Below are 27,873 nucleotides of genomic sequence, written 5' to 3' on the forward strand. Positions count from 1 at the left end.
TCAGCAAATGTAGCACCAGCCAACCCTACAGGAGTTTGTCCAAACACTCCCTCCCAGTCAGAGCCCCATTCATGCTGTCAGCTTTCAGCAGAGCACAAGCTGAGCCCACCACCAAGAGCAGCACAGTGATTTAATACTGGCAAGTTCAGCTTTCCTGAGCATTGTGAGGAGGCCAATGCTGGTTACAGTAGCCCAGAAGCAAAACTAACTTAACCTTTCCCAGACTACAACATAACCAGGTTACATTTGCTCTACAATCTGCTCTGGAGCAGCCTGTGCTCCTTGGGTGCTTGCAAGGGTGGGACTGATCTAGCAGACCTTCAGTCCCCAGAATGGGGAAAAATCCCTCAACCACCACAGTTGAGAGGTACTCACATCTTTAGTGATGGGAAAGGCATTGTCAGACAAAGAGTACAAGGAGAAAGGAACAGTTGCACCGGGTGTGTCCACAGACAGAGGCAGAACAAGCCTTAGGAGAGCCATGTACTTCACATGTCAGAGCCTACAGCCTACCCAACCCCACTGATGACCACCCCCGATGGGTATAGGACACTCTCAGATATGGCATCAAAAGCATATTATTTGGTCCCCCTGACACTTGCAGACAATTTTGAGCTACAGATATTTTGTGGACAGCCACAGTGGAGTTCTAGATGACATCTTCCTTCCTTATCTTCCTCAAAAAACAAAGTGAGTCTGAAGATCCTTTGCGTATTCACACAGACAGCTATGAGAGCTGTTGAAATTCTGATGACAATTTTAGGAACTTCCCTACAAAGAGTACTTTTTATCTATCTTGCTGAAATTTCAGCACACTATATACCTTAGTAGCAATGCTGCAAGATCAGATCTCTTCAAATACCAAGGCATTAAACTATATTTCTTTACTATAGTTTGCACTGGCAACTCCTAAAAATAAAAAAAGCTGGTTGAATCCTGACTTAGAAATTGAAGAAAAATAGTAATATTCCTGTAGCATCAAAATACCTTTTGACTATGTGTCTAGAATGGCTTGTAAAAACTCTAAATAGGGTTTCTTTGCCATGTAGCAACTACTATTGTCAATGTCTTGGGGAAATACCTGGAAATCATATTAGAGGAACTAAAGAAAAGGTGGAGGAGGAAGCTGCATGTGAAAACATTCTTTCCCTGATCCGTATCTCAATGTTCCCAGTCAACAAGCTCTCAAGTCTTCACTTGAACTGTGCATCAAAAGAAGCAGCCAATGTGTATTCTCTTGTCAAGCTCATTTCAAACTGATGCATAACAGCTGTGTACTAGCCAAGGTCATTTCAAAGGTGTTTACTTTGACTGCAAACTAAATTTTTCTCTCTTTACTCAGATATAAAGTCAGTAATATTTGTAAACCAAACACTGTAAGGCAAAGGTCAGACTTGAAGCTGATGCTCACACTGGAGCTGGGAGCATGAAACAGCTGTATAACAGTGATATTTCCCTAGAAATGCTGACATGACTATACAATGGAGACCAATTCATAGGCAAGGCTTTGGGAAATGTCTCTGGGGCAAAATAATGATACCTGCCAGGGCAATACTAGAGCATCTTTGAGGGCTGCCCTCCCAGCCTGCATGTGGCACTCACTGACACCTTCACCCGTTTCCTCTGGCCTGGCTTCATATCACTGTTTCGTATCAGCAGACACAGCAATGGCCCCCTCCTAGAACAGAGAGCCCTGTTACACTCTGCTACCAAGGCAAATGAGATCTGAAGCAGCCTGAAAACAGTCTTGAGCATATACTTTCTTCAGCTGGACTGGAGATTGCCTTCAGCTTTGGCAGCCCCTGGGAGCAGCCAGCTTCAAGTGCAGCAGGTTCCATCTGGAGCACCTCATAATCACAGGAGGTGCAGACTTGTGTCTGACACAGCATTTGTAAAAGGTGTCTCACAAATCATGGCAGATATTAGGTGGCCAAAGGACATATACCATGGTCCTACAAGACTGTGCAGACACTGGCACAGGCAACTGTTTGGATAGGCCAGCTTGTGCCAGCACCAGGGCATCTTAAGCAACTGATCAGGGGCAAACACAACACCGCTGTTTTTTCTGAATCTGTCTTGCTTCTTTGTATTTGGATTATTTTCTTTTGTTCTTGTGGCATATAATATGGATTTTATTTTGTTCAACCTTCTATAAGTTTTAGCATCCACTTACAGTGTTGCCAGGATGGTTTGCATTAGCTGGCAAATATTTTTCCAAATTGTTTGAACTTTCATTTGCTGTTTCTGTATTGATAGTGATAATGAATTAACAACAGCTTGGTACTCCTTGTTGTTGTTGATACTCCTCATGTGTTCCACTTTAAGATATTTTTATGTTGTAAAACATGGAAAAAAACTCAAAACAGTACCAAATTTACTTTAATACTCCTAATGGAAGACAAAATGAGTTCTTTGTAGATAACTACTAGGTTCTTGACATTTCTGACTAAATGTGGTGTATGGCCACATTTCTGCTGTGGTACTGCAGCTGCAAGAATTCCCCTGTGTCTAATCAAGCAAGAAGTTAACCTTGAATACCAAACACAAAATCTATAAACTAAAAGCTAGAACTAACTTGATTCCCTGAAGGTCACAGAATTTAAATAGAATGGAGCAAATCCATCTGAAAATGAAACATTCTGCATTATTCCATATGTATAGACTTATGTCTTTGATGTGGGATTTTCAAACTGCTCATTAACCCTTAAAAAAAATGTTTTAAGTAGTAGTAGTTTGAGTCAGATCTGTCCATGCTTATTCAGGGTTTACTTAAGCCAAGACAGCACCCCAGGGCAAGGATGTCATTGGGCCTGTGCAGCCAGGAAGAAGGGAGTGAGTCTTTTGTCCTCCCTTGTATGGACACAGAGGTGAATGTAATCCAATTCCTTGTGCTCCATTAACTTGTGGAGAGGATGCAGAAAAAGTTTGTCTCTGCAGCATGGGAAGGTGAGAGCAGATTCCCCTTGACCAAAGGGTGCCCGGAGGCCCAAATCATTGCATGGAAGGAATGTCATGCTCACTGGCTTTGCTCCATGCCTATGGGCAGAGCTCACCTCTCCTTCCCACTCTGCCCACAGTGGTACTTGCAGCCACAGTACATCATCCCATCAGCAGCAGAGGAAATTCTGACTGAGAAAACACTGCCTACCTAGGTCTTCTGAGATTCACAGGATAAGATTAAAAGGATATATTTAGCAGCACTGTAATTTCTTCTTCCAGAACCTCATTTACAGACCAAATATTTGTAATTCCTCTTCACAAAAATGTAAGGACATTTGAGATCCTGCACTCTAGTTTGCAAGGATTTACTATGTTACCATCATATATCCTCTAATCACAGAGCAGTTAACACTCAGCCACAGAAAATACATTACAGGTTCCAGTTGCACCTCTAGAAAATGACATTTGCATCTAAATTTAGGTGTCTGAGCTCCTATTTCAGTCAATGGAGCTAAGGGCTCAGTCTGGGTGCCTGAATATCATTTAAAGGGGTCTTCAATGAAGCATCAGAGATATCTGCATGGAGCTGGTGGACGTGACCCAAACCCTGCACATCCTGAAGAGGCAGATGTGTTTCCTCTGAACTTGGGACTGGATGGCACTGGACGCTGAAGCAAGGCCACACTCCTGCCTCTCTCATGGGCAGTGCTGAAGAAAAAAGCAGTCAGAGAAAAGCAATCTTTGGTAGGCAGCTCCTTCATTCTTCCACCTTGGATGTGCTGAATGGGAGAGGGGAATTTCTTTCTTAATGCACTTAGCAACCAATTTAACACACTCACATATAATGTAGCCCATTGAATGTCCTCCTTGGAGCTGTAGCTGCTGGCCTTGCTTTCATTCTCACATGGAGGGTCTCATCCTTCAATGAAGCTTCCTCCACTACTTGTCACAATTTCATCTCCCAGGCAGCTCCACAGTGAGTCTCGTGCTAAAACTGCAATCCCTAGGATTTAGTATAATGCTGTTCTCATAGGGGAAGTATGAAACTGGAGTCTAAGTAAATTAGAGGCATGATAGCATCCTGGGCATCCAGGGAGGAGTTGTGTTCATGTGAGAAGTCAATGGATCAGAGTAGCAAATGAGACCAGGTCTCATAGACTGATTTGATGCATCCCACTCAGTATGTGTTTTTGTTTGTAGTCTTCATTACTAGTCACTATATGTGGGAGCATAACTATGCATAGAGCTGAATGAAATATTTCACTGGAATTTTCCATTTTAAATTTTGTTTACTTTTTTTTATGCCTGAGTAAATTATGTTTTGGTCAGCTATTTTGGTTTTTAGAAAATGCTTTTAACAAAAGCACAATTTTATGTACTGTGTCTGTTCTGTCCTCCCTTTGCCATTCTTTGTGGGAGTCCACCTTTGCACAATGCTTTCTGTATATAAAATTTCACAGATAATTGCTTTAATTTTTGTTCCCATAGAATGACTATTCTATGACAATCTGAAGCAGAACACTGCCTTTTCAGATTACCACAAATTTCTTACGGGTGACAGTGGAAGAAGCTAAAGAACAAATTGTGTGTGTGTGTCAATTAACACTTCAGAGACCTGAGAACTCTGTCTGTTTCTGTGCTAGCCCCCTTGTACAGGCAAGATGCCTTGCCCTGTTTATCCCATCCCCTACCAGTAGTTACCCATCTTGTTTGGCCCTTTTTAGAACAAAATATTGATTTCTCGGACAAAACAGGCAATACAAGAACTGAAAGTAATTTCCTGGTCATGCTTGAGACAGTGTTTTTCTTATAAAGTGACAGTAATTTTGATGGGCCCTTCTTTAGGTGAAATCCTTTCAAGTACGTGGGCACATGGGCGTGCACTGGTGGTTTGCTGGTGTGGTCATTGTCTCAGGGAGTTTGTTTTTGGCAGAGGGAGAGGACATCAAGAATCTCCATAGTGATCACTTACAGGATAACCTACCAAGAGGAATATTTGTCTTATTATTAATTAGGAGATGTCTGTGCCTGCAGCAGGGAGGTTGTGTATTACCTGAATTTTTTTTCCAACCCTTTTGATTTAGTATTATCCTTGCAAGATATAATCTTTCTTTCAATGCTGTTAAACTCTTGACCTCAATATTGTGTAAAAATGAGTGTCACAGTTTAATTATACATTGTGAAAGATAAGACATTAATTATTAATCTTTTCCTTTTGGTTAAGAGTGTTCTTGTTGGCCACAGTATGCACAAACATTAGAAAATAAGCTCTTGTGCAACTTTTTCTCAAAAGGTATGCCAACACTTGTTACTTGATATCCTCCAAATGTTACCAGTGTCTTCATTAGGAAGTGCTCAGTGCTGTAATGTTGCAACAGAGACTTGTACCACCTCCCCATGTAGCATCACTTTGCACCTACTAAGATTTTTGAAATTGTATCTTTGGCCAGCCATGACTAAAGTGTTAATTGCTCAGACCCTGAATTCCTCAAATCTAGTTAAACTTATTCTTCCTCAAAACTTCCCACAATTATTGTAATATTTAGTCAAATATTTTTAAATATGTTAGAGAAAAAACAAGAGAATAAACCAATCCAAAATAATAAAATTGACAAATTGGGTTGTCAGTGACAACCTTTCACCATCCCACTTCTCTGTGGTTTGTTGCATAAACAAATTTTAATTGAGTGACAGAACGTTATTTTTGTGCTGAAAAATCCTCTCATAATTTGGGAGAGAAAATGCTCTGATAATTCTTATTAAATTCAGTCTACAAATTATCAAGGCCAGAGGCTTTTTTTGATGGAGTTTTTACAATAGCCATCTGGACTTCCTCTGGAGATTTGTGCTTGAGCCTGGTGTCTATTTTTTATAGTCACTTTGCAGAAGCACACCCTGTCCAGAAAATCCAAGACCTCAGGTGCAGCTGAGCTAATGAATTATATGCAGTGATGTGCTTTGAGGGGTCAATTGGGAACTCCTTGTTAAAATTCTACCACCAGCCCAGAGGCAGGAGGGCTAATATTTCTCCTCTAGTGAGGTCCACCAGAATCCTGCTAAATCAGCAGTGCCAGAGTTGACTTATCCTTTGTGCTCTTAAAAACTGTCTGAAGGAGAAATTGTTTTCCTCTGTAATTACTTGCTCCACCTAGACTGAAGCTGCAGCTTACCACAGGCACATATCATTTATTTACTCTGTGATAAGTCTGTTATTGACCTGTATTGACAGCACAGTGCTGGCAGAGTGCAAGCGTGCAGAAGTCATTTAGTGATATCAATCACCTCAGCACTGGAAGCAGTCTCCCCAACCAGTGATTGCACATTTGCAATAAGAAGATATTAAGTATTTTGACAAGGGGATAATTAGACAGAAAGTGGCCTCTTTTGTCATTGCAGGACTGATCCTGAGGATCAATCACATGAAGGCAAAAGTTACCATTGAGTCTAAAAGGCCTGGACAAGGTGGCTGTAGACTCTCTGAAACACATCTGTGGAAATGGTAAATCATGGGGTGATGTACTCCGTGTCATCCTCATCACAGCAGCTGTGTGTGCATTTTAACCCACCACAAATGCATAGCCACTGGAATTAGGTCAGCCTCAGTGCAGAGGGTTAAACTAGATTAAATTTTACGCATTTGCTGCAAGCTGAAAATTCTTGTGCTGACAGTAGTTGTGTATATAAGATATTATTTTGGCAACAATAACTTTATGTGAGCACAGAAAGACCTTCAGAAATCTCTAATGTCTTCCTAAGACAGGGACTCTCAAGGTAATTAAAGGGGTGTATATCCTAAAGACCAATGGGCTCCCTAATAGAAAATATCATGTCATTTTGGAAGTTGGAAGTGTTTTCTTTTTTTACTTTAGATTTCATGCCATGGTTTCAAAGTCAGTTTGAAACTGATTATTCTTTCACTACTGTTTTCCATCTTTTTCTCCTCTGTATTTTCAAGAGATATTTTGTTCTCCAGTCTTTCTTGCTGTCAGCTCTCTCTTTAAGTCTTCTGTCCTGTAAGTTCTGACAGACTGAATCCAGCTTCAGTTACCCAGGATTAATATTGCCAGCTAGACTGCCTCCAGTGTGTAGTGATGACCTGGAAAAAGGCATGTACATACACGGGGTGAAGCTCTCCAATAGCACAAAGATGGGTGCAGGATTAGTCAACAGAATGAGGAAATAACTATGCCCAGAAGGCACTGAATAGAGCACCAGTCAAGGAAAGAGGAAAAGTGCAAGCAGGAAATTGAGCAAGAGAAAAAAATGTTAGATTAAAACCTGGGGTAAGTAAACAGAATGGAAAGATCAGGGGATTTGGATGCAAACTGGCAAGGAATGCCCCATTCACTGGGAGGAATTCAGAAACCCAAGGGCGTTGCTTGAGCACTTGGGCTGGGAACAGCCCAAAATCCAAGAATAGGATTGACAGCATGGGATAGAGGAGGAAGGAGGTTGAGAGACCGCAAGCTAGACAACAGGAACAATAATCAGAACATCATGTTCAAACACTGTGCTTCCTCTGTGGAATTAAACACCTCCCTTCTGCTCTGGGACAGAGTTCTGGCATCCATGACCAGAGCTGCTGCTTGCACGTCGGCAGCTGTGTGTCCTGGGCATGGATACTGGAACATGCTGTTGGTTAACAAAACAATTTTATCCAAGTAAACCTGAAACTAAATACTTCATTTTCATTTCTGCTCTGTAGAAAATTCTATTTTTCATGAAGTTGTTATTTTTTACCATAAAATACTTTGATTTTGCCAAGAAAATATTTGTTACTAAATAGTTTCAACTGGAAGTTATCACTTTTCTAGGGCCCAAATTGTTATTACAAACTTCTATCTGGCAAGTTATAGGTTTGTTAGGTCATAGCTACAGATATATACAGACTTCAAACCTGCATTTTTCTTGAAAATCAAATATCCTAACAAAATTTTTTCTTGTTGTGTTTCACAATGCATTATTTTCAGGCAGAAGATGAGAACGAGTATTAGCTCTTGCTTGTATGACAGATACCTAATTTTGAGAATCTCTGTTACCTCAGATTAGAATGGACAACAAAGTACAACATGTATTACTATAACCTGGCTGGCTTTGCATTCCTTGAGTGTCCAAGTGTGTTATCTGTTGAGACACACTAGGATTTTCCCAGTCTCTATAACTATATTAGCAGGTTCTTCTCTGTGTTAAATCCATCTTGAGTTAAAGCATATCCAAGCTGGGGTCAGTGGGTTTTGTATGCTTGACTGGAGAAAATTAATGGCTAAGACTAACATGGGTGAGAGCCTGGATTCAGTGGGCAGTGAAGGTGGGCATGAGGAGCAGACTCATGTATGTCAGGCGTGTTTCGAGAAATCTATATCCCAAATTTCATAGCACTAAAGGAACATTTGTTTTAGTTGCATGAGTCTTTGCATTAAAATGTTGCAAGTAATCTGCAGGTCTCAGTTTCTTACCAAAGAAAAGAAGGATAATATTGTGTTGTACATCTTTTGGGAGTCTCTGCACTTCACAGTTCACCCTGTTTCCTGGGCCTTAGTTGCTGCTGGTTTTAATCAGTGCCTCCAATTCTTGGCTGTCATGCTCTATAAATACTGATTTAAAGCTATGTTGTATCAAATAAAGTAAAAATATCTTGTTTGAGATCATATTTATATCAAACAAAAGAAGTTAGCTATAGGTTGGCTATTTTAGACAGGTAATAGTATCACTGATTTTTTTTTTCCTTCACCGTGGACATTAAAAGAAATGTTATTTTTAAAGACTTTCCTCAAAACTGCTGCATTCATTATTGATTTTCTTTCTACAGTTGTTTAAACATCAATATCTAACCAACCACTTAATAAAAATGCAGTTTACTGGAAATTATTTTTATCTCACTATTCTTAAGTAATTTATTTCATATCTCAATTGCATGGAAAGGTAAGAGTTCAGGGAGATTAAAAAAAGCAAATCTCTGTGTTCTTGAATGTCTAACCTTTAGCATTAGAATTAGACAAAATATCTTTTACCTTCTCCTTTCGCTTTCCCTTCTCCATTGATACAAACAAGAGCAACTCAGATGTACTGCAGGATATTTTGGAATTAACAAATAACAAGTGTTTATTCAAGAAGAGGCAATGTCTAAAATTCATTCTGCAACAGATAAATGTTACTAAGTATATTTTAAAAATGGTTGTTTCCTGCCTTTCCGCTGGCTTCAAACTAACCTTTTACATAAATGTTTTGCTGTGTGTTCTTCTGTACAGGAAAGAAATCATTCCTGAAGAGCTTTTTCCACTCTACCTTGCAGTTACATATTGGCATTTAGACTTACAAGTCCTAATTAGCACAACTGGTTTTCCCCTGGGAGTAAATATAAATGATAGCAGAAGGAAAAAGTGCTGCTGCATCTCAGCATTGCAGTCACTCTATCACAGACGTATCTTAGTAAATAATTTAATTATGGACAACCTGTCAGGTTGCTTAATGCTTCCAAGTAGTCAAAAATGCAGAGCATTCAGCATCAGGATGGCTCCTTCCTCCCGGATCACTCCTTGCCCTGGTAGGGGTTACCACTCAAAGTCACCCCTGTCAACCCTAGGCATGGTCCACAATAGCATGTGGTTTTTTCTATCAAAAAAATGTTGAAAGATGCATTACATCCAGTTTAGACTAATCTATTTGGGTCAATGTAGGTGCAGTCTGCATACAGGGAGTCCTGGGCACCAGGATTATGACAATCAGAAAGGTTCCTTGAGCATTACTATTTATAGCAATTCACAATAAACTTGGTAGACTACCTCAACACACATAGAAAAGGGAGGAAAGGGGAAGAGAAGAAAGAGGCAGAGCAATTATTTCTTGAGGAGAAGTGCAACCAGGATGAAGATCAGAAATATCCTTTTCCCTACAGGACAATATTACAATGTTCTCAGCAATGAAGAAATTTGAGTTAGTTGATTACACCAATGTTGAGAAGACACAATTTCATAGCGATTAGCAGCAGTTTTTTTACTTTCCTAAGTAGTGTAGGCTTTAATCTTCAAAACTGGCCTTACAAGTAGCTGTAGAGAGTCTCCTTGTACCTCGTTAGGAGGTCAGAGTACACTCAACAGAATCAAGCAGTGCATTGCTGCCTCTACACTCACCTATGCCCATAGCCTTGGGCTAAATGTAGCAAAGTTGACAAAACCACTGAGCAACTGGACAAATGTAAGAAAACATTCTATTCCCAACATGAAATAATTGATCTGGTTCTCTCCAAGAATGAAGTCTAGGTCAATTCACCCTGTTTATGATTTGGATAATGCCTTCCATGTAACATTTTAGAAGGATATGTTTTGAAAGAGAAGAGCAACCTTGTGGTTTCAATCTTTTTACACCCATTTGAAAGGTTTCCCACTTTCATATTTCTAGGTGTGCAGATTCACTGAAGGAAGGGATATTACAGCTAGGATCCAGAGTAGGCATTTCAAACTGCATTACTGAAGTTGGAAATGGGCAGGCCCAGAGCAAGCAGTTAGTAACTGTGTTCATACTCTGCCAACCCTAACCCCTTACTGTGTTAGCTGTAACAACGATACCTCATCATTTAAAAAAATACAAAAAGCAGAGTAAAACAGAAAAAAAGCAAGCTTTTACATGCCAGCTTTAATTTCTATTACTGGGAAGGAATGTCCCACCAAGGTGAGCACCAGTTTTTATGCTTTGCCTAAGGTCTCCGTTTCACCTCTGCTGTACTGTTTTATTTGCAAGTGATTTTAAACACAATTTTTTCTTAAAGTGTGGTGGAAGGATGCATCGAGGGACTCTGATGAAGAGAAAGACCATTACAAATGGTCTGAAACCACCATTCATATGTTTTCCAAAAGGTGCTTCAAGGAACACTAATAAAAGAGGATTGCAAGTGGAGATTTGGGTACTGGTCTTCTGTACGGGGAAGGATCTGAAGGGTAAGGTTTTAGAAGTAAGCAGTTAAATGGTTTTAAGAAAGCAGTTAATCATTGGTAAGAGTCTTTAAAATCTCAGTGGGATATTTTACCACTTGCCAACTTTTTTTTTTTTTTTGGTGCAACTTTAATTTAGTCTGAAATTAATCTAGTACAAAGAGTGCAAATCCCATGAGTGTGCATCATTATTCCAATGATGTCCCAGGCACGTGTCACGGGGCGGTGGCAGGAGGTGTCGGGCAGGGACAGTGCCGAGCGCCGCGCGCCGCCCCCGCCCGGCAGATGGCGCTGCCGCCCCGCCTCACCGCGGCCCCGTCCCGCGGGATCCTCCCGCGCTGCCCCGGCCCCGTCCCGCGGGATCCTCCCGCGCTCCCCCGCTCCCGTCCCGCGGGATCCTCCCGCGCTCCCCCGCTCCCGTCCCGCGGGATCCTCCCGCGCTGCCCCGCTCCCGTCCCGCGGGATCCTCCCGCGCTGCCCCGCTCCCGTCCCGCGGGATCCTCCCGCGCTGCCCCGCTCCCGTCCCGCGGGATCCTCCCCGCGCTGCCCCGCTCCCGTCCCGCGGGATCCTCCCGCGCTCCCCCGCTCCCGTCCCGCGGGATCCTCCCGCGCTCCCCGGTCTCGCCCATTGCTGCCTGCCGGTGTCCGGGCTGCTCCCGCTGGTCCGAGCGCGGCCCGGCGCGGCGTCTCTGCCGCTCAAACATCGGCGCCCCCCGCCGCCCCCGCCGCGAAGGGCCGAGCTGCGCGCCCAGAGCCCCCGGGCTCCGCGACAGCCGCGCTGAACAGCCTGTGAACAGCTTAGGATGGAGAGTTCCAGACTTCGGAGTGAAGCTGATAAGGTCGCGTCTATCCCAAAGACTCCCGCTTTAATTAGAGCTATAGATGGGTTTTATTTTACCTCCAACCAGTCTCCTTTGGGGGACAAAAAAATAGGACCTTCGGGATCCTTCCAGTGCACACAAGAGTGAAGCAGACAGTTCCCTCACAAGAAAGTGAAAGAGAAATAATAGTCCTTAAGTCGTATAGTCCCCTCTAGTCACAGGGATGCTGACATGTGGAAATCCCATTAGGATGACTCCTTGGGTGCTGTCCTTGACTAGCTTGTTTTCCAGGCCCCTGTCCCTCTACCCACTGGCTCTTTCTTACTGCTGGATGTCATTGTCCCACAGGTCCACAGCATGACTAATTACTTTCACTTAAATTCCTCCATACTTCTTCCTATCCTGACCCCACACCTCTATAAGTATCTGCAGAACTACCTCATTGTCCTCTGATCAAGCCTCACTTTCTTCAAAGGCTCTTATTTTTCCAAATGATAAGTGGGAAATACGTAGACTGATGGTACCTTGGGATGGTTTGCCAGTCACATGGAATAGGATTTTCTTATTGTTTTCTTGCACTCTCCATGTCTCTGGATCTATTTGTGTTCTGTTTTCTAAAATTTGGATTATAAACTATTTGGAAACACAATATTGCAGACATATCCCTGTTCCATGTTTGCATGCATTTTAGCTGTGGTCCATGAGCAGCATTTTTGGGCTACAGTAGTAAAAGTAGTTGTTATCCATACTATGCTACCCAATACTGCAAATTTATTCGATGCTTTTAATTATAAAATCCTATTCTGGATATTTATAACTTTGTGAATTTTTATGCTGGGTGTCTGCCTATGTTTCAATTTTTTTTGGAAAGTTTCAGCAAAAATGGTTATACTGTTTCCCAGAAAAAAGATTACGAAAAAAGATTATGTTTTGCCAATGTTAATGAATTGGTTGTAAGAATTCCTTTTTGGAAATGCTAGCTCCTCCATGGTTTGACTTGGAGGCTGGCAGGCTGGAGGCCCCCTGGTGCCAGACACATAAGCACTTGCCCATATTTGGCTGAGTTTTAAACCCTATTCTTTAGTAATATGGTGGAGCTTGGCAGATAAATTCATCAAAATTTCTGTCTGTCCTGAGCATGTGCTACCTTTTGCAGGCCAACTGCATTATATTCACAGAGTAATTTATGCCTTCTGCATTCTTACCAACCCAGGATTTCCTTGCAGATACTTTTAAATTTGCAGCAAGGCTTGTGACTGGTGCCTCCTGTGCCTGCACACTGCCAGGTCCACAGAGAGCAGAAACCATCTCTCTTCAGTCCAGGCGAGAAAAGACCAGGATCTCAGATATATATCTAGGAAGAGCCAAGGGCTTAAGCTGGAAAAGCATGGGAGTTGGTACATTTTGTTAAAAAGAAAATAAAAGGATTAACTTGTTGGATAAGGAGACCATAATCTAAAATCAGTAGGAAAGAATGGCTATATAAAAAAACTGGTAAGACTGGCAATATCAGAACAGAACAAAGACAAGAATAAAGAAACTCCTGCTGTCCACCTGAAAAGCCATAAAGAAGGGTGAGAGCGAGGACATATGTCACCTTTAGACACTGTAAGAATGAAGAGCCAGTTGCAAAAGAAAGCAGAGCAGATGAGAAGTCAGTCTGGATGAAGAGAGACTTAGGGAGAGATGACTGAGCAGCCTAAGGAGAGGATTAGGAATGGCAGTTTGTGAGAACTGGTTGGAGGAAAGGAAAGATTGAAAAAAGAACCCTAGGTGATGAAAAAAGTGTGTGGAAAGCAGATTCACTAGATACAGAACTAATTTGGTGAGGCTGGGTGTAGAGCCAGGATCATGTACACAAAAGCAAAGAATAATGAAATTGTAAGAAATAGCAGAAACAGGGGAGTCTGTGGATGGGAACAGAAAGTTTAGTGTTATGCTCAATAATGTTTGAGTATGGGACTTCCCATGCAGACAAACAGGAAAAAGAAGCTTTGTGATAAGAAGGATTAGAGGGAATAAAGCAAAAAAGGGTCGTGAACGTGTCAAGGGAGAAAAGAAAAACAAGAAAGAAAAGCCTTGTTAATTGGTACACATTATCTGTGACCATGAAGACTTGAAATTACACCCAGTAGCTGAGACTTGCTCTGTCTTCATGTAAAAAGTATCTGTGAAATTCACTTTCAGACTGCCTTTCATGTTCCCTTAGAAAGCTGGCCCACCCAGAAGGTGACTGGTCTTACTTTCTCTGGGTAGAAATTTCAGCCCTGCCAATGGTCCATGCTATCAATAAGATTCCACATATAGGAATAGAGGAGAAGATTTTGCTGGCTTTTCAAAAAACCTTAAAAATTGCAAACAACACTCCCACCTGTCTTCATATAAAGAAAGCTTGCTGCAAGACAGTTTCTTAGAGGCTAAGAATTATCAAAATTACAGATACCAACTGTAATCTTAATTTAATGTAGTTCTGTGCAGCTGCTTGCAGAATGGCTCTCCTTGGAATTTACTTTCCTGCTTTAATTTTCTACATTTTCAACCAGATATAGATATGCATATAGAAGTCATATGGTACTTTGCACTGTAGATAATTAAAAAGAGAATAAGAAAAGAATCATAGAGTATTCTAATTTGGAAGGGACCTACTAGGATCATTGAGTTCAGCTCCTGGTCCTGCACAGAGCACCCCAAGAATTCATTTACTGAAATCTGGCAGGCTCCATGCTGTGACCACTTCCCTGGGGAGCCTGTTTCAGTGCTCAGCCACTCTCTGGATGAAAAACCTTCTCCTAATATCTAACTGAAACCTCCCTATGATATAACTTCGTGCCATTCCCTTGAGTCCTGTCACTGGTCATGAACGTGAAGGCATCAGTACTTGACTTTCACCTGGTGAGGATGTTGAAGATCACAGTGAGGTCTCCCCTCAGTCTCCTCTTCTCCAGGCTGAACAAAGTGGCCTCAACTGCTCAACTGCTCCTGATAAGGCTTCCCCTCAAGACCCTTCACCATCCTTCTCAGGATGCTCTCCAATACTTTAATGTCTTTTTAATAATGTGGTGCCCAAAACTGCGCCCAGGACACAAGGTGAGGCTGCCCTAGTGAAGAACAAAGCAGGACAGTCCCTCCCTTGCCCAGCTGGACACAGTCCAGATGCTGTGTCTGATGCACTCCATGGTAGAACAATCTTGCTAAGCACTAGTTTGTACTGTCCATTATAGTGTGTGGCATTGTACCTCTGTTTGGAAGCTCACATAGAATTACTGTGACTATCTGCAAACATTAGGAAATCTTAGGAAAGTACCTGTGATAAGGGTCTGCAGCTCCAGTCTTTCTTTTGGGAGAAGAGATTAACTGGTGCCTATATAATTTGTTTTCCTCAATTAAATTATATCCTGTTGTTTCTAGCTTAGCTTTCATGTGAAGACATATATATAGAAGATTATAAAGGGATGTTGACTTTAGTGCATTCAATTCACGGATGATTTTCAGTTCCTACATCACTGTCATTTCTGACATGGATGATGAGTGAAGGGACCACTCTGGGAAGCTTAAGCCTTGGCTGAGATCTCACAACTCATAAGATCTCATTCCTCACAGGAGGAATTGAATAGGGAAGGCAGCCAGAAGAGTTAGCAGAATTTATACCAGCACTTCTCCTTGGGAAAGCATAGCTGACTCTTGTAGCATGGTGAAATACAGCATTCAGCATATTCCAGCTGCATACTTGCTCCTGGAATCTCCAGGAGCAACTCGATCCAGAAGCAATTTTTACGGTCATGTAAGGCCCATAAGGCACATATATGACTTTTTCTGCCAGATAAAAACCTGTAACAATCAACATTTTGGCCACCCAAAAGGAGGTTGCTGTAATACTCTTCTGATGAGGAGTCATAAATATACTGAAGATTGTGAAGGCTGCTGAGACTAGAATGGAGCTATGTATTAAAAGCTTATGAACTAACTGCTGAACCAGATTGTAGGTCCACCCTTAACTGAAACTGTGTTTCTCTATACTCAGCAGTTTTCTTGCTTTTCCTTTGTACTTCCATTTACAAATTTTTCACATGACCCTCCCAAGCCAAGGAACTCTACAGATTTCTGTCTGAGGGAGCAGGACATGCAAATGGATCTTCTTGCTGCTGAGATTAATGGACATAAAATTTTTTCATATTCTGAGATGTTTCATTCATGCCTTATAGACACATTTATTTACCTGCTGTTTGTGGACTATAGATCATAAAAGAGATATTTTTCAATGGGAAAAAAAAAGGGATTTAGCCCACGACTTTCCATTAGCAAAGATACCAGATTATTCATTACAGTGTAGGAAGAAATGCATCTGGCCTCTTACTGGACATGAAAGCAAAACATACAGTCTCATCTTGCTCTGGCTGATCTTCCTGAAAGATCTGAGGATTCCTGACCTAAAAGAGGCAAGAATGATCTGTGTTTTAGGCAGCTAAGCATTGTGAGCAACTATGTGACAGAAGGGAAATTTAAGAAACCTATAACTATAATGTAGGAAAGCAGTGGACATACAGATTAGGGCTTAAAAGTGCTGTATGGAAACATGAACTGCAAACTCAGTTTGCTCAGCAAAAACTGAGCTTGCTTTTGCTTTGCCATATGGACCAAGTTAGATGGATATTAGAGCTTCAGCAAATCTCCCCAGTTTCTCTTCAAGTGTTCACAAGTTCTCCCCAGACTGGATGCAGGGGATCTCACCAAAACATGGGCTCTATGCATGTCACAGCAGGATAATGGCAGGAAGCTGGCAGATATGTGAAGAACATTAGGTTCAAAGACACTGGAGATGGGCAACACTGCCACCACCTCAGTGCTCCCTACATGTCTCCACATGCTGCTCAGTGGGTTACAGGACCCTTGACCAACAGTGGTTGGTGGCAACTGGAAGAGGCTGCATCTCCTTATATCAGGAAAAAAATTCTTCACTGCAAGAGTGATTGGGCACTGAAATCATCTGTCCAGGGAGGTGGAGCCACCCTGCCTGGGCCTGTTTAAAAAAGGCTGGACATGGCAATCAGTGCCATGGTTTTGTTGATGAGGAGGTGTTAGGTCATAGGTTGGACTTGATGATCTCAAAGATTTTTTCCAGCCTAGTTTATTCTGTGATTCTGTGATCTGTCTGCTGCATCTCCAGCAGCATGTGAGGCTGACTTTACATCTTATCCTGGAGTCAATTTTCAAATGCAATGCAGTGACAAACTCATTATTTGGTGCCAGAATGAAAATCTTTCAGGAGAACTTAGGTAAAAAAACTAATTCTACTCAAAGTGTTTTGAAGACATAGAAGAAAAACTAAAATTTGATATTTTTGGTGGTGCAATGAGAAGCTACAAACAGAATGGTGATAGGCGGTGTAGCTGAGGTGCCTGTACTTTCTGACCTGCTTGAGATGTGGTGACTGCTTGGATCCCAGCCACCGTAAGTCATATGGCAGCAACCTCATCCTCACCAGCATTGTTTTTTTTATTCCAGCAGAAAATGATGATTGATTGTTCTCTTTACATGTGGACTTTGTAATAATGTTCTGTCTTTTTCCTCAGAAAGCTGAATTACTAGCCTGAGGTATTTCTGTGAATCCTTTAGGACTACACTGAAAGACCCGTATACTTCCCTGAGAGAGTGTGGGATGTCTTAGAGGTTGCAACAGAGGGCAGAGGAGGGTTCTTAAGACTGGGTATGGGTATGGAAGGAAAAGCATCTGGGTAGTTTTGGACACTCAGAAATTAAAACAAAGATTAGAAGGTGGTTTAGCTGACAAAAACTACCCTGTCACTCATCACAAAACCTTTTTTTCTGTATTTGAGGGACAAATAATGTAATCAGATCACAGGAAATCAGATTATTTTAAATGCAAGAATAAAAACCAGATACAATGGAAAAAGGCTCATCTTTACATGCTGCAAGACAATGCACTATGAATATTGAGATAACTCTCTGTTTGTTAAAAATGCAGTAGGCCAGGGGACCTGTGTTATTTTTTGGGAGGGCTCAGACCTATTTGTTATGCAACTGAGACCTAGGAAGTGGTATGGTTGTTCTGGCTTCTTTTACATGGTTTTGGATAAGAATTTGGTTTGTGGACTTGAAGAGAGCTCAGATTGCAAACTTCAAGAATTCATAATTTTTTGTGGCTTGCAAAAGTGGTCCAAAACTGAAATCCTGTGGGAGAACTGATGTTTGAAGAAACGCCGCAATTAAAAATTAAATAGGGAACATGAAGTAGCTATTGGAAAATGTGGTTCATTTTATAATTTGATTGAATAATAGAACAAACACTTACGAATCCACAAGTAAGCCCTGAAAGTGTGGGACCACGTTTCAGATAGAAATAATATGCAGCCAACTATTTCAGAAATAAGTGAAGTGCTGTAATTGGTGAGGTCCTGAAAAGTGTGTGCTGCCAGTTTTTAGATGCACTACACAAACTTGAATTTGTATTTGTTTTGACTCAGTCCCCTGAAATAAATTTGGATCAGATATTTAAAATCCAATTATGCTATCTACTATATTTCAAATGCTAAAATAAACCCCCTGAAAAGGAAATAAGGTCTCCTAACTGCTTTCAAGTGGGTATTAGTGCTGGGAACAACCAAAGAACACTATCATCTTGGTATCCTCTTGGTTAACACGATGGTTTCATTTCACATTTGATTGCCACTAAAGCCATGGTATATTGGAAAAAAACACAGGAACTTCTTTCTCCCCAGTAAAAATATACACAATGCTCATTAAAACCCAAACAGGTTGCCAGTGTACCCACATGCTTTATGGTTTGTGTTGTGTTTTTTGAATGAAAATTTCTCAAGCATTTGAAATTGAAAAAACAAGTTCCAATATGTTTTTATTTTTTGCTAGTGGAATTCAAGAAAAAATAAAGAACTGGGACAAATTTTCCACAGTAATCCCATTGTCCCCTAGCTTGAAGTAGAACAAAATTAATCATTTACATTACTTCTTATTTGGAACAAATGATTCTCACATATTTTGATATTATTGGAAATAGAAAAACAAAGAAAACAAAAGGCTGGTGTTTCATCCCTTTCGTCTCTTTCTTTTTGCTTTGTTCTCAGTGGAATTCAGTGACAGTCTTCAGGAGCTTTTGACTGTAGGTTTGAAAAGGACAATAAGGGAATGCACTCTAAAACCTGCCAGATAGAGCCCAAAGTGCAACTCTCAAAAAACACCCCCATCTATTGCACTCTGCTAGCATGGCAGGAGGGCCTGGAAGAGCTATGGTAGCTCAGATAATAAGCAATTATTTTTAGCCTTCCTAGTGTAGTTGGGAGTATTTTGCTGTCATGTGAACATTTATCTCATGTGCAAGTCTTATATGAAAAACCATTTTCCTTGTAATTTAAAAAATACTGATGGCTATACAGTGTATGAATTATAGAGCTCTGTCTCAGACTAAGAGGAATGCTTGATATTGTACTGCATTGGATTGATTTCTTCAGCTTTCCCTGATTTCTGTACTGTGAATGTAGGAAAGGATTTTTAAAAAATTTTAATTGCTATTTTCCTTTAACGTGGGCTCAGGAAGAGTTTCATGTCATAGCAGCAGTTTGCCAGTTCTCGCAATCACCTCTGTAACAGCTTTGTTGAAGTCTGGAAAAAATGTGGGGTGTCTTTGGATTTAAGCTATTTTATCAAATTTGAACCTGTCTGGCCTCAGCTTGGCTGCTTTCAAAATTTGACTTTGTGGCAAACTTTCTGTGGATGGAGCCCTAGGCTGAAAGCATTCTGCTTAGTTGAGGTCCTACCACACCTTCTAGGTAAATAATGATCTCACCACAAGGTCTCCTACGATTTATTTGGTGGGGATGAAATTCTCCCACCTTTTTTTGATTAACAGCCTGAAATGTTTTCTTTCATGTATCCCTTTGCACTCAAAAATTCATCCCTAGCTCCTGCATCCTATGTGCTCCAGTCTGGCATGTGTCCACTAGCCATACTCTGTGTCTGGGCTGTAAAATTTCCTTCCTTTCCTGGCATTTCTAATAAGGCACTTCCTCAGCTCCAAGAAATCCACTTACTGTGTCCCAAGCTCAAAAAGACCCGTTCCACCTTTTGCCTGCTAATCTTGCTGCAGCAAACACTTTCTAAGTTTTTTTTTTTTTTTGTCCTATGATCCATAGGGCTCTTAAGGGTTTGAGGGGGTGGTCTTAAATGTCAAATAAGAGACCACTGTTAATATTATTTTAGACTAAACATCATCATACTTATTATTTGCCCTATTCTGTGTACAGTGGGCTGTAGTGTAGAGAGCAAATAGTTTTCTTAATATATTTCTAAAAGTTGAACTAAACAATGAAAACAAGATTGGAAATGTCACCATCTTTCAGAATTTGCACTCTAGAATGATGACTTTTTTTCTTGTGTTTGTTCCATAAGATATCTTGGTTGAGGTTTTTTTGCATCCTTCTTCCAATAACTTGCAATCAAATTCTTGAACATTTGTCATCTAAGATCTGAGCCACTCCCTTCTCTGTCCCAGCTACCCCTAATACTGCTTTCATGTCATCTCCATTCTTACACCAGCATTTTTTCTCATAAAGAAATTATTGTGTGAAATCAGTGTTAGTTCCCCTGAAACCAAATGACTTCAGAAAGTTTTGTACAAGTGTAAGGACCAACTTTATGAAAATTGAACTATGTTTTTAGTTATGGCTAGATATGCAATAAAAACACTTCACCAGTGCTGTCAGCCTGTAATCATAGATTATCCCATTTATGTTACCACTTCCTTCCTGTTTTTGTCATTGTTGGTCACAAGCACAAGGAGTGATTTCTGTCTTGGTTTGACGTTCCACATCTCCTGTGACAGTAATTTTCATCTGTCCCACATCTAACAGGTGGGTTGGCATCCAGCAAATTTTATTCAAAATTTGAAATTTCCTCAAAGTAATTTAATTTCCTTTGGAGCTGACCCAGTAAAGCTTCATGGTCATCCTGTGTGCTCAGATGATTTTCCTGCCATTTTCAAAATGTGGGAAGGCAGGAAGGTAGGCAGGCAGGCAGCAGGCAGGAAGGAAGGAAGAAAGGAAGGAAGGAAGGAAGGAAGGAAGGAAGGAAGGAAGGAAGGAAGGAAGGAAGGAAGACTGATCAAAAATTACGTTAACATAACGCAAGCAATAATTCTTTAGGATATTGATCCATTTCTGACAATTTGTAGGTGACTACTTAGATGTTTTCAAGTGATATTTAGCCTCTCATGTTAAAACCTTTTATGAATGGTGATGGAGTTTTTTGCAGTGACTTGACCAGGTTTATCTACCTGGTTGAGTGAACATGCCTGATTTTAAAGGAAGGGCGAAGTACCTATACCATATATATGTATTTCATACTTCCTTATTTTTTAAATTTACTTTACTTCAAATACCTTGAAGTATCAATTCCCATGTTCCCAAACGTTTTCTAATATTGATGCTATTTTTACCCAAATAAAAGTGAAAGCTCTTTCTGATCATTAAGAGGAATAAAAAATATTGGCACACACATAAAGCCCCAGGGGCTTTCAAGTAGCATTAAATCATACCTTTAATAAACTTGTGATTCCTCCCAACTGACTTCATTATCTGAAGACTGCCTTACCTGAGCAACTAGCCAGAAGCATTATTTTAAAAATCAGAGTTTCTGTACTTGTTGCTTAACTTTTTCTGGAGTTCATAGGAAAAGCCAAAAATATGAACTTTCACAACTCTATCACATCATCACCTGGGTGTTTTACTGCATCCATTTCACATAAGGGCACTGACATGGACAAAATAGAAGTGACTTGCCTGGTAGCAGTAATTTTTTTTGGTGAGGTGGGGTGCTGGTATGAGTACAATTAATTCAGTCCACTGTCAGTAAAATAATTTTAATCACATTCTTTAACTAAAGTAATTGCTGACTTTAAAGGACTATTTTACCTTTGCACTTGAATAGCTACCTGAGGTAGCAAGATCAGACTTCCACACTCTAAACCCCTTAGGAGAAGGTCCTATAGTGTTCTGTAGTGTCCTATAGTGCTTGGCATGGCAGAAATGATAACTGAGCTCCAGCCAAAGGATCGTGACTTCCCATTTTTGGCTGTGTGTGAGACTTCACCCTTTCCATAGAGGCCATGAATGCTATGGGAGTGAGCATGCTGTCGGGAATGCTGCATGTTGTAAACACGGCCAGTGCTCCTGCAGGGCTCATGGCCCTCATTCTAGGGATTGAAGCAAAATATTTCTTCATCACTTCTGAATTTTAGAACAAATAAAGAACAAGGCCATGGTCTCTCCAAACCTCAGGCAATTTACTTTGGCTACGAATACACCCACAGAAAAAGTTTTGCGATTTATATATTTATCCTTTCCTTACTTAGTATCGATTCTAAATAAAGAAGAAACCATGCTTGACGGGAAACCTATGAGTAAGGACATATGAATTAAAGAGTTTGTTTTATCTACCCACTTTCCTTCTACTGTTGCCAAAGAAAGTTTTCTTCTTTGTAGTAAAAGTAATGGTGCTCTGCGTATAATCAGTATGATATAGATCAAATAGCAGCTTCTTTTTCAGCTACTGAGTACTGAGAAATTATCAAACTATTATTCTACTCCATTATTCCTATTTCATTAATCTTATCAAATCTACCCAACAAGGAATATGTACTGACAAGCATTCAAAAAATTCACATTTCTTATTTGCCTATAACTATAATCCATAATTTTATACATCTAATTTACTTATTTTAAGTTTAGTTTGACAGATCTTATGTCTGCAGCAGAAACAGAGATACTTCTGTGACAGCAAGTGTCATGGAGAGAATTAATCTGAATAGACAAAACTGTTATGTTTCTTAAGTACCAATGATTTTATTTTACATTCATATGCTCCTATCGGTGGTAAAATGCAGCCATTTTTCCTCAATGGATAAGTTTAAAATAATATTTTTGTTATGTCTGTGGAGAACTATAATAATGTTGAACCAGCACTCCAGATGCAGGTTGCACTATATAATTAGGTACCCTAGATAAACATTACTGTAGAAGTTAGAACTGAATGAACTTTTAAGGAATGGAAAGAAAGGGAATTATGATCCAGTGGTAAGAATACACTTTGGGCAATGGTCATGTACCAGTGTTTTCCTGATGATAGTTTTACCCATTTGTTTTAGTAAATAAGCAAATGAATTTGGAAAAAGGAATTAGGTTTTCTTTTAAATTTTTTAAAAATGTATGCTGACTCCTTTTAATTGAATTTCAACGGGATACATATTACTCCATGATGGGATGAAAAAGCAGTTCAGCCCCTAAGCACTTGCACGCACACATTTCTCAGCTTCCTTAAAAATTACAGTTTCGTTTCATTGATATAATTCCAACATTTGCCATTACTGGACTTCATGGAAACAGCCATCAGGCATATGTTGGACCCAGTGATATGGTTAATGGCAAGAAAAGTAAAAATATCCCAAAGGGAGAACAAATCACCAGAGGAAGATATTTGTGGGATGCAGAACCAATGGTACTTTTGAAACATGCCAGGTTCTCCCTTCTCTGTCCAGTAGTATGAAATATGGGTGCATGCTTCTCTGCTGCTCTGGCTTTGGAGTCCGAGCGATGAACTCATCAAGGCAGCAGAGGTGAAGATCATGTGATGTAGCTCCATGCACATAAAATGGCACATTTGTGTTGAGGCCAAAAACAGTGCTCAGATCAATCCCACAAATTTCTAGGTGTTCTGGAGGAAGCCTAAAAGTTAAACAATGCTCTATGAGACACCTGTAATACCCAGATGAATGGTCCTTCCATGTCTGGCCCAAATGAAGATGCAATTTTTTTACTCCCTGTGATAATCTATAAAATTGAAACTCAGTTTAAGAACTGACTAATTATTTTCTCCTATGCCAAACTAAAGCTGCCTTGGTATCTCTGAATTGGCTTGTGATGGTGATAATAAATGCTTCACTTGAAGTAATGGAGAGCATCTACTCCTCACCAGCGCTCACATTCTGCATGCCATTTTCCTTACTCATGTCTTCATTTTAGTTCTGGGAAAGTGGCCCATACCTAAATTGAACATGAAGGAAATGGGTGCCTGAAACCAAAATAAGACTGTAAAAGGAGAGAAACTTGAAAGTTAAAAAAAAGAAAAGGAGAAAGAGGAAGGACAATGCTTAGAGAGGTCAGAACTTAAGCAGCATATATGAAAGGATATATGAATCGTATATGAAGTTACCAGCTTTACTTCTGTGAACTGTCTTGGGAGAGCTGTGCTGTGGCATTAAGCTAGGAGTGACAGATACTCTGTTCAGTTTTGAGAGCTGTTTAAGGATGGATATTTCAATCAGTTGCTTTAGTGTTGCAACATGTACTAGTTTAGCTGAGACATGGAATGGCCTAAACAATTTCACATCCCTAAAATAATTACATAAAATCTATGTGTTTATGGTTGTGTGTCATTTCAAGATCATTTCCCAGAAAAGCATTGAAGTTAGGGGCAGAGCACACAGCTGGTAGTGATCACCTGCATTTCACAAAATCTTGAGTAACTTACCCAACCAAGCATGTACTTCAGCTATAGAAATGACTACAGACATCATCAAAGTTGTTGCCTTCACTTTCATGTACAAGAAGTAGTCAGGGTGACTAACATCTCCCAGGTACCACACAGTGCTGGCTTTCTTGTTTTCATTTTTTTTTACCTTTTTTTTTCCTCTTAGTCAGAATACTTAGAAGTGGACCCCTGAACCCTAATGTATGTAGTCCTTGCTTGATGTCATATAAAGACTTTCTGAAATCATCTCTGTTTTTTGTCTTGAAGCTGAAGTTGTCATCCATCAGGGCCCAAATTTGCTTTTAATTCTATCACGCTATTGCTGGGAGAAATAGCAAAAAATTCACAGGTTTCCAGTGTCTTGTTGCCGTGACAAGAGCCTTTAATGTTCATTCCACCCTTAACCCTGTGCCTCACTGCATCATGGTTCCTTTTAAAGGAGGTGATAAAAAGAAAAGGAGAGAAATTGCCTTTAGATAAAAAACTAACCTGAGAATCTTTATTTCTCCTCTGGGAAATCTCTTATATTCAAGACAGGATCATCTGTCAAAATAAACTATGGTGACATTTAAATACTCTTCCTTAGTAATCATGTTTCGCTTTGCAGTTTTGTAATTAGTTGTTATTTCTAATACACAGTGGCTGCAAAATTCTTAGGCTCATAACTCATTCCTGACTTCTTGAAATGAGATGTTTCTTTATGTGGAGGGGAATCAGAAGATGCTTCTGTCTTTCTAAGTCACGAGTTTGGTGAGGGGAGAAACAGCAGTTTGTCAGTGACTGGAATAGTACCTCCTGAAGGCAAGTTGCAGAAAAGTTGATCTGGAAAATACAATTTAGACTAGTGTTCACAGAAGATCCCTCATAATTCTTTAATAGATGCTCCAAATATCCACAGTACAAATGGCTGCAGTATAAGTAACCTTAGGGCAAGAAACCTTGGCAAAGGCTTGGAAATGGTTAAACAGTGGAAGCCTGTTCCTCGGCTTAGAAAATAAATGAATCATGGTATAAAGCCAGGTGTTGTTTCTGGGACGGGGCTATCTCAGGCATGGATGACCTGCAGGAGGAGGCAGGGAGCCAGCTAATTAAAGTCTGCAGATGACTAAGTTGTTTCAGTAATAAAAACTACGGAAGCTTGTGAGATGCTAAATGATTTGTACACATTGGAAATTTCCCACATGATTAACTTGTGTAAATACATTGCTGTCAATGTACTTTAAACAGAAAAACCTTCTTCTCTGTATATAGGATCCAGAAACTGCTAAAAAAAATTATGGAAAAGCTCAAGGACATGGCAACATCCTCCTTGATTATCTGAAGAAGAGACCTGTATCTTTACAGCTACAGATCAAAAACCAGGATAGGTGCTTGAAAGACCAGGATCACACCTGGGTCTCTTGCACAAGAGTACGTTCCCAGCCAAAGAGCTGGAAGGAAATGCCTGGTGTGGCAGAGGAATACCCTGTGCTGCTGTCATGCACAGTACCACCCAGGCTTACCCACGGCATCCCCGCAGTGGTACCAAAGTGTAAACGTTGTGGCAAACAGAGAAACCCAGAGAGCCACAGTGTATGATTGCAACTCCACTGCGCGAGTTGGGACACCACAGAAAGGTCAAGCACACTGGATGTCCATTTGGCTGCCTGCCTGCTCACTCAGGTAGAGACCCCTCAGGCTCAGACTTCAATGCCACATTTAGCTGGTGTCAACAGGAAGCAGCCTGTGATGGTGAAGGCGTCATTGCAGAAGGAGGCTATATATAGGTGAATACCCAGAAATGGTGTGTACTTTCAGAGGGCTAGTTCAAGGAACCAGGAAAAAAGTTTCCACCAAGCTGGGAGGAAATGGGGAAGCCTTCAAACTACTCTGAGTCAGGCCTTCAGGGAAACCTTGGGGAAGCAGCCCGTCTGGATGCTCACCTCACTTTCCTCTCTCCTTTGATGTTGTCAGAAGATTTTTCTCCACAAGGGGTGGCCTCAGAGCAGCCTGGCTCGGTGGCCTGGCTCTGGGAGGGCTGCTGAGGCAGGAAGGCCCAGGGCAGCCACAGGCTCTGCTGTCCACGGCGTCCTGCAACACATCCTTCTCCCAGTGCCCCTCCGTCACCCGCAGCCTTTTGACTACCCACACTTGTGGAATGACCACCCATCTCCTTTTCACCACCTGATTATCTGTTTCACAGGAGTTTCCATTTCACACATTCCCGGTTTGTATTGTGCCACTCATCTCTGGAGTTTCACTCAACTTTCTTTATTAAAGAAATCTTTGCTAACTCCTTTCCTGCCATTCACATGAAAAATAGCAGAATGTGAAATATAAACTTTTGTTTAGGCTTTATAAGTATGATGTTTAAGCAGCAATAAAGCGTCAAGAACATTTGAAAACACTGAAGAAGCTAATGAAAACAGACAGGTCTTGCTTTCCTTCATAGGTACCAATGCATTTTCATTTACTTTCTATTAACTGGGTTTCCTTGACTGTGTCTACAGCCATCTCAATTGTAATTATGTAGCAGTTAACCTGTTCCTCAAGCCTAACACAACCCATAATTAGTTGTCTTGTGTCCACAGTTTATGACTCAACTCCATGTGGTTTTTCTGTATCAAAGGCTTGGTTACCAGATTTTTTTTTCCCTACCGCAGTACTTGTGCCTGCAGTCGAGGAGGGCAGCAAAACCTGAGCACATCTGTTTTGTTTGAGGGCAAAACCACCAGAAAACCAGACAGGTTTAAGATCTTACTTGGGTGCTTTCCAAATAGTACACAGTCTTGTAGGAGAAACTGTTTTCTTGAGGAATGACCCTTATCTTTATATAGTCAAGTCATCACTTGGACATAGATGTAAAACCTTCTCAAAACAAATACTATCTTTGTCCCCTATCTGGGGACAGAGGGAGAAATAAACATCCTAGGATGGAGATGAGCCATTCTTCACTGACAGGTAAGAATCTTATATAATTTTTAATTAATCAACCACTACATTAATTATGTTTCATTATCTCTTAGAATTCCTTATTTTAACCTTTAAAAGGTTAAAATTCTTTCAAAAAGAGGTTTTAGGAACAGATTACTTTGATAAATAGCTTTGCTGAATGAGAATTAACATTTTAATAAATGTTTATGCAAGTTTTCCATTTGATTAATTTTGCATTGACACATGGGGAGAAGAAATGTACAAAAAATAAACAGGTCCTTTAGATTGATGTAAGAAAACAGCGAACCACTACAGGAGAATGTTTAGATATGAACAATTAAAGGAACTGACCTAACTGTTGGCTCCATGGCCTGTGTGTGAAGGCAAGCCTGACCACCCTGGATGCTGCATGCTCAGTTCAGCTGCTGTGTCAGAGAGGTGGCTGCAGCAGAGGAGCAGTGTCATAGGCACTGAGTTATGTCCTCTCCACCAGACTGGAACAGAAACTGCTGGGAAAGCTTCACTTTGTTTATCTTTGCAGGAGAGATGTATTTGCCGTCCTTAAATCACAGCTGGAGACTTTATCTCAAAGCTGTGATGTAGCCATTGCTGAGTAGTCCTCATTTAAGGAGGCTTGTGGTTAAAGCATCCTGTTAAAAAGTTCTAGTATCAGATAAGAAAGAAAAGTGACCTGGGAAGGACTTGGGTTTTTTTCC

The 27,873-nt window shown here is 40.6% G+C and overlaps 1 long non-coding RNA gene across 2 annotated transcripts in view; it reads left to right on the forward strand.

Annotated features, from left to right (window-relative positions):
* The first annotated feature begins 11,418 nt into the window (after window positions 1-11,418).
* Window positions 11,419-27,873, forward strand: part of LOC146768456 (uncharacterized) — a 30,850-nt gene continuing 14,395 nt past the window's right edge. The window contains exon 1 of one of the 2 annotated variants that reach the window (XR_014953449.1): window positions 11,419-27,184. This is a non-coding gene — a long non-coding RNA (uncharacterized LOC146768456). The remainder of the gene's footprint in view (window positions 27,185-27,873) is intronic. The other variant, XR_014953450.1, reaches the window with a different exon arrangement.

Source organism: Lonchura striata, chromosome 2, assembly GCF_050655825.1.
Source record: "Lonchura striata isolate lonStrDom1 chromosome 2, ASM5065582v1, whole genome shotgun sequence".
NCBI classification, from domain to species: domain Eukaryota; kingdom Metazoa; phylum Chordata; class Aves; order Passeriformes; family Estrildidae; genus Lonchura; species Lonchura striata.